The sequence below is a fragment of the Sander vitreus genome, chromosome 10 (assembly GCF_031162955.1).
Source record: "Sander vitreus isolate 19-12246 chromosome 10, sanVit1, whole genome shotgun sequence".
In the NCBI taxonomy this organism is placed as follows: Eukaryota; Metazoa; Chordata; class Actinopteri; order Perciformes; family Percidae; genus Sander; species Sander vitreus.
Window position 1 is genome coordinate 12941019 of NC_135864.1, and position 13809 is coordinate 12954827.

General features: G+C 40.3%; 1 protein-coding gene and 1 non-coding gene across 4 annotated transcripts in view; both read right to left on the bottom strand.

Moving 5' to 3' along the window:
• The window catches only part of elf1 (E74-like ETS transcription factor 1), a 42683-nt gene extending 29633 nt beyond the window's left edge, over positions 1-13050 (bottom strand). Inside the window, exon 1 of one of the 3 annotated variants that reach the window (XM_078260268.1) lies at positions 12470-13050. The gene's annotated coding sequence lies outside the window, so the exon portion shown is untranslated. Of the gene's footprint in view, positions 1-2777; positions 3080-12469 lie in introns of those variants that run through there. The other 2 variants (XM_078260266.1, XM_078260269.1) reach the window with 2 other exon arrangements.
• Positions 13051-13505: 455 nt separating this feature from the next.
• On the bottom strand, positions 13506-13577 carry trnae-uuc (transfer RNA glutamic acid (anticodon UUC)). Its single transcript has one exon. It is a non-coding gene; the product is annotated as a tRNA-Glu (tRNA).
• Positions 13578-13809: the final 232 nt, after the last annotated feature.

Below are 13809 nucleotides of genomic sequence, written 5' to 3' on the forward strand. Positions count from 1 at the left end.
GAGAGACAGTTGCTCAATCGATTTCACTTTACTTATCAAGGGAGGGTTTCCTAAGCGTACCTGCAACACACAAGTGGCTTTGACCTGCTGAGTGCAGCTGTCTGGAGCACCTGGAGACACAGTATGTGCCTTGCTCAGTGGCACCTTGACAGTAGCCGTTAGGGCAGAGGAGATTGTTACACATTAACTTTCTCCACCCAGTTTTTTTCCAGCTGGTCACAGGAGTTCAAACTTCCCGTCACAAGCCCACTTGTTCAACCTTTAAGTCTCCATCCACTCCAGAAAAAGAGAGTGCTATGGAAATGAAAATGGCACAGAAGAAATTGAGAAACTGACATGGAAACATGATGCAAATCCATCCTTGGGCAATATAAAAACAGCCATATAAACCATCAAAACAGGATGGGAGCTCTGACTGCTTTCTCATATTAACATTTTCCAGGCAGGTTCATTAAAAGATAATGACTGTGGATAAACAAGACATTTGAATCTACTAGTTTCACTATAAGTCCACCTTCCCTCTGCATCCCCCTCAATAAATGGGAGACAATAATGGTCTTCTTATGGTTTTAAACATTTTATCAGTTTTAACTTTTTCCACTTGGTTTCCATATCAAGACCAAACAGGGTAAGACAAGCTTGTTTATGCCACTGACATTCAAACAGTATAATATTTAATCTGTGCAAAGGCATTACATTTGCATTATTGCTGCCAACAGATATGATATGCATATAAAGAAAGAAAAACTTTTGATAACTTTGATCCTTGTGATAAAGAACAGTTTGTACCTGGCCACATGTAACTGAAGCTGGTTCTCTGGTTATTCAATTCCAGGCATAAAAATACAACTTGTACCTGACCATACAAAGTTGGCTTTGTATGGTCAAACACTGTCTGTGTTTATTCTATTATAAGTATGTGTCTGTAACATGAAACTGAAATTGTCCATTTTTACATATCTCGGCATGCTGGGACTGTAGTAATAAACTCTACCCCACCTCCTCCTCTCGTCATGCCCTTCTCTTGCAACGCCTCCGTCATCTTGCCCAAGCCTAATGATCTAATTACAGGCTAAGACTTGTTGACTTTGTATTGAAAGACGAGCCTACCTGACACTACTGTCCAGCCCCTTCTCTCTGTCTCTTCATCAGCCTTTATGTCCTCTGACTAAGGCACACACAAAGCCTTGATAAACAGCACCTACTGCATCCTCTGAGGCATGAGGGCCTCATTTACAATCCAAATCAGGGTGGGCACAGAGTATGATGAAAAAGTTAGGTCAAATGCAAACTCAGATCTGCTCAGCACAACAGAGCTATTCACTTACTGGGTCATGATGGTACAGCAGGTGTTTAATACAAATAAGAGTGCAAGGCCAATTGATCCAAACCTAATAATAGCTTAGAAACTAAGCCTACAGTGTACAGACATTTATTTGGTATCTCTGAAGTGATCTGTTCTCAGTTGCCTGTCTTGGGCCCCAACTGTGAGTTACGTCAGACATTACATCAACATAATCAATTCTGAATGCCGAACTGATGAAACAATCACAAGCTTTGGTCTTTCGTGTATAACTACATAAAAAAAAGTTTGACCAAAATTGGATAAAATCTGCACTGGTTCAGGGCTTTTCTAGGATAACGACAGTGCTGTGGGCAGTATACTGCAGCAGAATTTTAAAACAGATTCATTAAAATGTGGGTGTAAAATCTAGATGTTGCTCAAACTGTAGACGTGTTTATTCAGTGATATAGTATGTGCACAATGTCTTGTGGGATCCAAAAAAGTGCAGAGTAGATTTCTGGTGAAACAGGAAGTGCGCTTTTATCTCTGCAGCACTGAACAACTTTCAGAAACAGATTCTCAGTAACATTAATAAGAAGAATTTAACTGGCTGATGGGAAAAAGTCTTTAGGGAAGGTCAACTAATATTGGCATAAAAGGGGAAGCAAAATACTGTGGGTTCAAACTTCCCCCTGAATTGACATGAAGACCTTGTGTGCCTCTACTTTACAAGATGAGTAACATTCTGTGATAAACTGAAGATTTTGAGCATGAAGCACTGCATGACAATAGACTGTGGAGAACAACAACAGCAAACCCACAGCAGTTTTTGTGTCTACTGATGCAGAATTTTACATTTTAAATAAGGACGGTATTACATTTTGAAAAGCAATCAAAGATCAAAATCTGCGTGATGTGTCATTAGTTACTACACCATGAAAAATACATGTGGGCTTGGTCAAGGGGCTTGCAAAACACTGTTCCCGCCCTTGCTTCAGCACACCATATAAGGCAACAATTCATAAAAGAAAAGCAATCACACAAGTCAGCAAAAGATAATTCATTTTAGTTAGTTACTTAAAATGGCAAACACAAAAACCTATTACCTGATCTCACGCGTTGTCAAGCTGTAGAAGGTGTCAACCGAGTTTGATGTATGCAACCCAACATAAAAGTTTAATATATAAATAATATATAATTGAACTTGCATGACTTGTTAAAGCCCCCTTTAACAAAACCTTAACATGTCAAGTGTGCTTACAAAAATGCTACGATAAAGCCAAAGGTACACATTATGGCGACCTAACCACCTAGCTGCCTATCCACTAACACATACAATAGCCCATGTTAAGCCCTTAATACAGAAATATTGATTGAAACTTCCGAAACTTAAAATAGTCAGAAACACATTATAAGCCATTTGTTTCTACTAACAAGAACCATCAAAATAGGTAAAGTGTGAAGAGGAGGAGGAGAACTAGTCATCACTGACCTCAAAGACTCAGGATTCGGGTGACAATGTCCATAATAGCAACCGAACAAGTGACGATCACAGTAACCAATGAAAATCAATAGGAAAAATAGACAACAAAAGGCTAAAAGGGGAATAATCCAAGGTGCGTTCACAGGGGGACAAAGCTGTCTGAAGGTGTGGACCACTGGCCAGCCTCACACCTCTTTCTCACAGCGACAAAACAAAACTGAAGAGGAGGGTGAAAAAAAAAACACAATGCAATGGCTGCTGTTTGAAGCAGAAAAAGGAGAAGTGTAGTGAAGCAACTTGTCCTCTCCCTATGAGTCACGCAGCGCTGTTGCCATTGGTAGGGGAGCCCTGAGGCAGAGTGCTTTTACCTGGCCAATCAGCGGCGAGTATCGGCCCTAAATGTAAATTCTTTCAGGTGAGTTCTAAGTGTGGCAGGGATTGGACGGTGCTGCTGCGGGGGAGGGGAGAGCAGAGGTCCAACCAGAGGGCCACACCTCAAACAGCATGAAAGACGATAGACAGGTTTCTCCTTCAGAGACGGAGGAGTGCTTGAGGTGCAGGTAAACAGTTGGACAGGTATGCACTTACTTTAGACTTTGACCATACAATATGGGCCTGGCTTGGTGATTAAAATCGGTATGGCAGCTCAGAAGTAAAGTTCACATCTCTTTGTGTCCTATTAAATCATTTACAATGAATTGTGAGTCTATTAGTCGTGTCGGTGAGCAAGTTATCCTGCTGACTTGTGGTGAAGTTGTTCTCCCTGCAGTAAAGCCTCATAAAACAACTCCCACTAGAAGGTACAAAGAAATGAAACTGTAAAGTCGACTGTATTTAGTGCTTCACCTCAGAGGCCTGAACAATCTCTCTTCCTCCCCCTCCTCCTCTTCAAGATTCAGTGCTCATGATCACAGAAAGCTCCGGTTGTGAACAATCATCACATGCAAGTTTAACTCAAGCAAATTTTACATCTAAGGTTTTATTAAAAAGTACATAAAGTGTCACAGATCAGCTGCAGTAGATGGCACAGATCATTTTTACTGACATATATCTTGTTAATCTTTATCTTCTTTATCTTTATCTGTGTTTTTGAAAGGAGCCATGCTCGTTCATGCTTTACAATTCTGTGTTTTGCTGAATGAAAATGAAAGGAATCTTGAATCTTAAGTTCAGTACACAGATATAACAGACTTGATAGAATCTTCATCAGAAATGGCACACAAGGAAACAGGAAGGGGTGGTCTGTGGTGAGTGTTGAGAGCACTCTGTCTTCACGCTCTTGTCTGTGCATCATACACGTTTCTCACTTGAAAGCCCCATGTAGTATATTCATCAGACGCAAAAGTCAAATATTTAAATAAAACCTGGCTCAAATTGGGATTGTTGGGAAAGAACATAAACATGAACAAACAAAGGACTTGGAGATTGATATTCAAAAAATGAACCCATTAAACTCAATTGAAACTGCAGCAGGGTCTGTTTGTCAAAGACCCCCAAATCACCCTCTCAGTCTCCACCGAGTGCTCTCATCATCACGTTAATTCTTCCTGGCCTCTATTCAATATAGTTCAGCTCAGAGTAGAAAGCAGCTGTTTGCCTCAGAGCAAATTGATAGCCTTGCTGTGAGGGAAAGTTACACCAAACAAGCTCCATTTATCACCGCCTTTAGAAATAATGTCCACAACCCAGAAGCCTTTGAGGAAACTGATCACTTCTTGTGATATAAACTCTTAAGGCTAATGCACTGCAGCACTGCTAAACATACAAAAACACACACATGCACGAACACAACGCAAATTTAATTCCTATGTTACCCCCCTTATGTAAGCCTGTACAAACACCAAAGTGTTTTAAAACAGTATCTGAGGCCCAAAAGAGATACACATTCCTGTCAATATTAGAGATGTAATGGATCAACTGTGTGCCACCACGTTGCCACTATCAACAGGGTACTCATTCATCTTTGAGATGTTCTAGGTCTTTAGTTAGTTAGTAGAGATCTTGAAATCCCATTTATATATTCACACAGTTTATCTACTCTGAAAGAAAAAAAGCCATCAAAAGAAAAGGAAACGTTTGCAATAAACTGAGGAAAACGTTTAAGAGCTGCAGCACAGTGACTGTATAAGCTTTAAGATTCCTGAAGCACAAATTCAGCATATTCAACACTTGAAAAGAAAACTGTAATGAGATTGTGCTGCATCCCAGTGATCTGTTAATTGTGGGTAATCAGCTGTGTCGAAAGGATATTTCTCTGACATAAAGTCTCTTAAGAGGAGCAAATAGATGAGAGGGCTTGGCATCAAAAACACATGTATTCATCTATGTGTGCCAGTATCCTCTGAGCTGGCCTAGTAGTTTTTGGTTAGAGGAACTCCAGTAACGTGAATCAACTAAATGTCCGTACATGTCCTGGTCTCCCTTAAAGGAGAATTCCGGCCAATTTTTACGTTAATCTTGATCGCTATAAAAATGCGTGTACTTTCGTTTGAAACAACCCAGACCCGAATCGGTGCAGGCAACACGAAGTAGCTGCAGCCATGTGTACAAGCTTCCTCTGAGCTAAAACGGCAGTTGTCAGGGCACGTTTTAGAGTGCCTTTGTGCCTCTTAACAGACACAAAATGCAATTAAAATGTCTGTGCAACATGAACAGGGCCCTTACGTGACAACAAGATGCGTTTTCAACTCAGACATTGTTTTAATTCACCAACCCTGTCTCGATCCTGCTGGTAGCTAGCTCGCCCTGTTAGCTGCTAGCTGCCGTCCGTGATAAGTGTGTTCAAAGCACACTAGCCATTCAAGCCAAAATATCACGCAGCAGTTCCGTGTGTATTTGTACCTCATCCATTTTGTGTGTGATCGATCTGGTGTTGGTGAGTAGCAGGCTTGGCAGTGTCGGGTGTAGTAGTTCCCTTAGGTTCCCTTAGGAAAATGTTACTTAGCTACACCAGAAACATCTTTGGTTTATTAATATCCTCAAATCTAGACTAAACTGTAAAGCCTTGTGAATGTGAATGATGTGTTATTGTGTATTTTTATTGAACGCAGCAAAAACATTGCTTGCACTTATTCTCTCCAAAGAATGTACAGCCCTTCCAATTATCTTCTGTAATACTGAATGCAAACTCACCCAGATTTGCACAACAAATCCCATCCACACATTCATGTTTAAATTGCTGGTGCTTCATGTCATGTCAAGTGGGATACAATCAGCCCACAGAGTGAAAACACAATTATCTGCAGTATGTCCCCATTAAAGGGCAGAGCACTGCAATCCTGTGCACCATGAAGCTGTGGTTAAGGCCTATGTCAGTGAATTCCCTTTAACCCAAAATAGGGATGTTAGATTACTAATTGCATGCTGTTAATCTTCTTGTGTTGTTTATCCAAATGCCAATGTAATTTTGAGCTGCTAGATTCATATTATAATACTAATAAAATAATGTTAATATGACAGCATTTAACTTAGTTATTCAAGGGTGGCTGAGGCTGTGAGACGCCAGCTAACAGGACAGAGCAGGGCACCCCACAAGAGACACAGAATGAGTTTAACGAGAGTGCAGCGAGGCTTCATCATTAACCACACTGAGATGGACAAATAATTATTGTAGGAGAAAAGAAAAGATTTATTAAAAACCATCTGTCGTGTATAAAAGATTGAAGGTAAATATGTAAATATTACAGTTATTATGGTTGAGAAGCATGCCAGCTGGTTGAGGTCAGACTTTGTTGTTGCAACAATCTAGTTTGTTCAATGGGCTGACAGCTCAGAGCGCTACGAAGACTTCATCATTCTCGGACAGTGACCATCCTGAGCTGAGCCCGGATCTAAGGTGATTCACTGTACTGACTGAGTATGACTATAGTATGACATACAGACCTAACAAAGAGCTGTGTAGGCGTACAGCTATGAAGACCAAAATGCATTCAGTATTTAACAGTTCATCCAACTGTGTGGGTGATTCAGTAGCACCTAAAAGAACGAGGCTCAGACCACAGGTCTTTAGCAGATAATATTCAATGTGGTATTGAATACCATGCGCATACTTGCATGACTTCCTGGAAAGATACTATTTCATAGGGGTCCCAAACTCTCCTTGGGTGGTTGCTTGAACACTTAATGGAAGAAGAAAAAAATGGTTTTCCACCAACAAAATTCAACTATAGACATACTGAAGCTAAGCAACTATTTTATCCCTCTCCTCTCCCTCATACCTAGCATACTGCTCTGCATGTTCAGTTGAGTAATGCAGCTTAAGATTGTATTCTATCAGAATGCGAGCTTTCTCCCTACAGATAAGACAGGAAGTAGTCACATTAATCAAAAATAATTATCAAATGTCCACTGCTGTTTGAGTGTTGCTGGTAATAGCTAAAGTGATTATGTTGACTTATGTTACTCCAAAATAAAAGACTGGAGGAAAAAACACTCTTGGGCCAGCGGAAAGAAGCTGATAAGGAGAACTTTTTTTTACACATCCAGCAGATACTAAGCTTCTTGCTAAATAAATAGAGCTGCATGCTGCATCTGGAAATGGTGTTGATGAGAGAACTTAAACTGAACCAAAACAGTAAATCTATCTATGAGCTGAAAGATTCTAAAACACTCTGTAGAGCTAAGGGGGACTGCAGAGTCCGGTGATAATTACCTGTGTTTCACAAACATATAGTCATTTGATCAATTGCAAGCATAATTATATTGATTATAGCAGCTCTAACAATAAATTCTAAACAGGTAGGGGGGTGCTCATTAAATTGTTTCGCGCATTAAATGTTGTGCACGTGCCAGTAGTGTGAAACCCCTTGTATATACTAGCTGTTGAACAGATAAGCAGCAGCTAGCAGTTGTAATAGCATTAGATCTACTTCTGCTGAATCCACATACACACGTACAGACTGCAACTCATTCATTATTAAATACAAAGAGCAGGCCAACAATCCAGATCATCCACATCACACCTCTGTGGGCTGTAACAGCTACCTGCAGACAGATAATGGCAGAAAGCCTTCATTGCTACACCACGTCGCTGAACCACATAACTGCTGTTTCTCCATTTTATCATCAGCACTCACTGAGGTTTTGAAAAGTCCATGTATGTCACACAAGCAAATTCAGGGCTAAGAGCGTGCCTGCTCCAGTGTGCGCCAACAGCCAGCAGCTTTTAACCTGAGAGCTCTAGTTTATCTCAAGCTCATTATTAATAAAATGCCATGAGGCCCTAAGAGCATATTGCTCTGTCACTCAGGGCCTAGATTATAATACCCATTGGTTGCATGCAGTTAAATAATTCAACAAGGCTGAGACTGCCTGTCACTCTGGAATTAACCCAAAAGGATTTTTTTTTTTACTGACGGTGAAGACAGACAACAGCCTCTCAGGAGATGTGATGAGCTGCCAGAGCTCACTGCAAATTCTGTCAACTCTTGTAATAGTCACATTTGTTGAAAGAGTTTGTTGAAAGTTGAATGAGGAAAGATCCTTTGGCTTTTTCAACAAGGCTCACTCTTGCTCTCGTGCTGTCACAGCACCACTGGCTGACCTGACTCATGAAAGGCCTCTGTGAACCACTCACTGCTACCTCATTAGCTCCAAGAGACATGAAAAATGACAGGGTGAAATGTCATTATGCACCAAAGTTGCAGGCTAAGCCAGTTTCTATTTTTGTAAGCAGCTACTTTGTGTGGTCAAACTACAGTAAGCTAGAACATAACAACCCAAGCCATCACTCCTTAATGTAATTGCACATTCATCAGTGATACAGCTTACTACACTGGGTGCTTACAAGGACCTCAGCAGGCACCATACGAATATCTAAGTAATGTGGTTAACTAATCTCATGACGTCAACATGCTGCCAGAGTGGACATGATCATCCTACAGTAGTTCTCCCTGCAGACAAAGTCATATATTGAGTCTAAGGTTTTCTTACTTTCGTGGTATCTGGAGGATTTCATCTTTTTCAGCTCAACATTATCTAATCTGATGTCTTATTATTTCAATTTTAGTTTGAAGCAGCCAGCTTAGTTTATCATAAAGACTGGAAACCGGGAGAAACAGCTAGCCTGGATCTGTCTAAAGTTAATAAAATCAGTGTATCAGTACATATAAAGCTCACTAATTAACATGGTATATCTTGTTTGTTTAATCTGTACAACTAAAGTGTAAAAACAGTTTACAGGCAGATTTTGATACCTTTAGACAGGCTAGCTGCTTCCTCGTTTCCAGTCTTATCTAAGCTAAGCTAACCGGCAGCTAGAAGTAGCTTCATATTTACTGCACAGACATGAGAGTGGTATCAGTCGTCTTATCTTATTGTCTGCAAGAAACATAATAAGCATATTTTCCAAAATGTTGAGCTATCTCTTTAAGTAAAACTGTAATGCTTTTATTCAAATACAGTCTATTCTCACTCAATTATCACCACAAAGTCATTATTATTGCTTCACTTTGGAGTTTTATGATTACTGAATGAAAGAATCATTTACATCATTGCATGCAGTATTTTTGTTTGTATATCTTTTATCAGTCTATTTTCCACCTCCTGAATCAGTCCGATTGATTTCACAAAACTAACCTTTAATACCGCATTTATATCACAACTACATAGGCCTACTTAAAACACCAAGTCAAATTGTCCTCCATTACATGCTAAAAATAGCTAGACTGTAACCCTGCATTACATCATGACAATGCACAGATTCATGGAGAAACTCAGGCAAGATGACTCGTCCAAGTCACATGCTTGTGGGACAGGCAGCATGAGAGCAGAATGAGGTTACAGGTGGAATTTCCCCTCGTCTCTCCTTTCTCTCTGACGTCAGGTCCAATGGCAGCGGTTTACTGCTGCTGCCGCCTAGCAATCAAACATGTCAGACAAGGTGATATTCAGGTGTCAAAAGCCTGGGGTGGTGAAACAGCAGCGTACAATTAGGGAACTTTGCAAACAGCAGTTCCCCTGCAAGCCCTCAACAGAAAACAGGCCAACATAGGGTATTTTTTCTACACGTAAAAAAGGGAAGTTCAACAGTTTTATTTCTCTTTTCACGAGTCGGTTCCTGCATTTCTGCAAGTCATTTGAGGTGTCAGCCATCTCATAGGATTGTTTGTTTAGTCAAAGCATACGAACATTGCCATCTTGTGGTTGTTTCTCAAGGCACCAAATTTACACCTAAGAAAGTGTCATTAGGTAAAGATGGTGGCCTCAATAAGTGTTTTTCACACTTTTTAAACTTCCTGGAGTAAGCAAGCAAGTAAACCTTATGTGTAAATGTGTGGACACTTAAAATCCCTTGGTTAAACAATGTCATGTCATAGCTCATGGATACTCAAACAGCCTATCTCTGAATACTGTTACAGGGAGGTAAACCTGTTTTACAGATTACCACATATGCCAACTTGCAAAAGATTCCCTGTCTCTCGCAAGACCACACTGAAAGCTTTTGTGAAACTGGAGTGCTGCTTTCTAAATAGGATAAAAGCTCAGATCTTTTTTTGTGTGTGTAGCCAAATCAATATCCAGCAACCCATTAAGGCAGGCGGGCCGGGTACGTCTTGGGCAAGAATAAGTGTCTAATGTCTGAGGAGCTTCTCGTCACTGAAGGGAGAACAGCACAGGACAGCTCTCCATTATGGCCCTCGGTCATCATCACACTCCTCAGACTGTTGATGGTGACATCACTGTCATAGGATAAGAAGGCTACCGGGAACTGCTTTAGCCTCAACACAAACACTCACACAAAACACAGCAGCATTACAGTTATCCATCAGCAAGGATAGGGGGAAAAGAGAGGCTGAATGTGTGGGCAGAAGCATGTCAGGACGTTTCTAAAAAAACAAGTGCACATGCTTGAAACAAAAAAGACAACTCCACACTGGAGTATATTTAGAAAGTCTTGCTCTGGATAATTGCTTTTAATGGATTGTGGTAGATTCCAATTATCCACAAGCCTCTGCCAGTGTCCCCACCGTAGGAAGATTGTAGGGGAGGGGAGGGGAGGCAGGGTGGGTGAAGGGTTGGTGGGTCCAGCTGGTCCTGTCTCTAGTGGGACTGACAAGAGCCCGTAACTTTTCCCCTCCCTCTGCGTCATAGCCGCCCCCTTTGAAGGGAGCAACTGCAGTCGACCAATGAGAATGTGTTTGTCTGTCCCATGATACAAGCATCTTAACTCAAAAATGTAAACATCTGGCAAACATTTAGACTTGCCACAGAATAGGGTTGATCAACTATACTATAAAAACACTATTTTGTTAGGCATTGCAGACATAGAAATTGGGAAAAGGAGCAAACATTTATTCTTATATGTCCTCCGAGAAAGCTCAATGAGTATTTGAGACTTACTTTTAAAGAAATTCTCTCCCATTTTAGTAAATATATTCAATCTGAGACTTCTTTAATGGAATGAGGCACACATGGTGGAGTCAGATTAATCATCAATTGATCAATGGCTGCTATCGTAAAATATCTGGAAATAGTTCAAAAGTAAGCATCACAATTTCACAGAGCCAAAGCTGACATATTTAAACTGCTTATTTTATGCAATCACCAGTCCGAAACAAAAAGATAATCAGTTTAGTATAATTGAAGACCACAAAAAAAAACCTATCTGTATTTTAAGAGCTGGGACTAGGGGGATTTTTTGGCATTCTTGCTTAATACAAATTAACTCTTATCAGACGCAGAATATCTATTCACGTTCAAATTGTTCTGAGGGGTCATTTATAAATACAGTAAAATAACTTGTTCCAATGTTTTCTAGACAAGGCCACGCCTGGCATCAGGGTCAGTACTTATTTGTGACTATGGAGGACAAACTGAGTGCTCTCTGAACATATTAACTATTCGTATTAGAGCTCTAAACAGAAATTAGTACTAAAACTGCACTGGCATTCCGCTTATAAATGTGATTGATTGTTATCTAAAATGGATGATTATTACAATTGCAGCTGTGGTATTGCTTTGCTGAAACACTTAGTTGTCATGATTTTCAGAGCGCACACACACACACACACACACACACACACACACACACACACACACACACACACACGCACACACACACACACACACACACACACACACACACACACACACACACACACACACCAGTGCAGTCACATGCTGGCTGACTGACACAAAGGGGAGTCACAGAAATCTATGGAGTAGTATGATGCAGGTCATGTATCCCGGAGGCTAATATCTACTAACATCATATGAGTTCAGTCATGCTTCTTTAGTTGTAGTGTGATAACTTGATGTGTACTGAGTGTAGGCATAGTGCAATAAAATAATATTCTACAATTATAGCTAAATAATAAATAAATAATAATACTATCTGCTAAAAGTCTTGATTATTTCACAAAAAAGCACAAATAGATGGGAAAATAGTATACGTGGAGTTTAGTGTCCCAAATTATTTTCCAAAAACTGAGTGTTCCAAATGATGAGGGTCTTATATGAGACAGGTTAGTTTATTATTTTCCAAAAAACTGAGGGTTAGGGTTAGCAGGTTCATAAATAATTAAGGACATTGTATGGGGAATTTGTGACACTAAACTGCACATATGCCTGGGGAAGATTTATATCAACATGACTCCACAGGGAACTCAAAACTATCTGTATAATATAGATAGTTACATTAGTCAGTTACAAGAAAAGCAAGCAATAAGTAGCCTATAAAACATGCTTGTGTGTAGACTCACCCTGGTTGAAGTTGTCATCAGCACATTATATCAGAACGCTGGGATATATCCTCTGACTAGCTTTAAGCAGTGACTGTCCTCGTGAAAATACCCCGACGTTAGAAAAACATTATCCCTGGTGCGAGTTGGAGACAAACGGTAATAGCTCCATCATCGCACTGTCACCGGTCAGCTTAACCCTCCTGCAGCGTTCGTGTGCTTCCTGACACAAGCTTGCCGTTTTCTCCGACAGGGGCTGATGCGTGGGGAATTCCTAGCAGTCACATTTTCCTGGGAAATGATTGGCCTGGCACCAAAGTTTGGCTGTAGAAGCCTGGTAGTAGTGAGAGGAATTAGGACTGGTTTCACAATTGAGCAATAAGCATCGAAGGACGGTTATTGACGTTATGAAAAAAAGTTGCTTACTGTCCGCGTTATGCTTTAAAAGTATGATCAATACATATTTTATTCTTTATCGATATTATTATGTAGCCTACGTGTAATCCACTGCCAAGGAACAGGGAACAGCTATGGATTTTTAAATGTAGTAAACCGTTAACGTTAAATAAACTAAGCGACAGTTCGGTTAACGTTAATGTTTAGCTAGCTAGTCAACCGTTAACTTTACCCGGTCACATGTGTCACTTTATAGGCAATTTTGTCAACAACTAAAAACGATTTAATCAAATTAAGTTACAGACGAAAATAAAGTTGGTTGTAGCCTACAAGCTAGCGTTGGATTTCTTTTCAGTCGAGTTTGTTTTCCTGTAGCTAATACGTTGGACTACGAAATTGTTAGCAAGGGGAGATATAAGTGGAAATGGCCGGGACGGTCCAAGCCCTTGTGGGAGGATGAGTGCAATTGAGGATAACGTTAACTCCTCAACGGGCGGGGTCTTACGTTACAGTAACGTTAGTATCCCTGGAAATGATGAGCGTATGTTGTGATAGCTGTATCAAATGACCTACGGCTGAAACACTTTCCATTGTCTTATTATGTGCTCCTAACGGAGATGAGTTAATATATATTTGGCATGGTCCAAGCCAAAAAGGTAAGTTCCCATACCGGGAGTCGAACCCGGGCCGCCTGGGTGAAAACCAGGAATCCTAACCGCTAGACCATATGGGAAAGGCGCTTATTTAAGCAAGAAGAATCCGTTTTACATTTATTTCAGTGTAGTTCCTATGTAGTTGCTGTTTTTACTACTTATTTTAGAAATGACGATTTTACAAAGGTCAAATAAACCAACCGTACATTTAGGGCAATTACTCTTGTTCTGGGTTGTTGTGCCGTATAATTTAAATTGAAACACTTGGGGGCTAGGTAACGTTACCATCTAGTGGTCTTTCAATGTTACTGT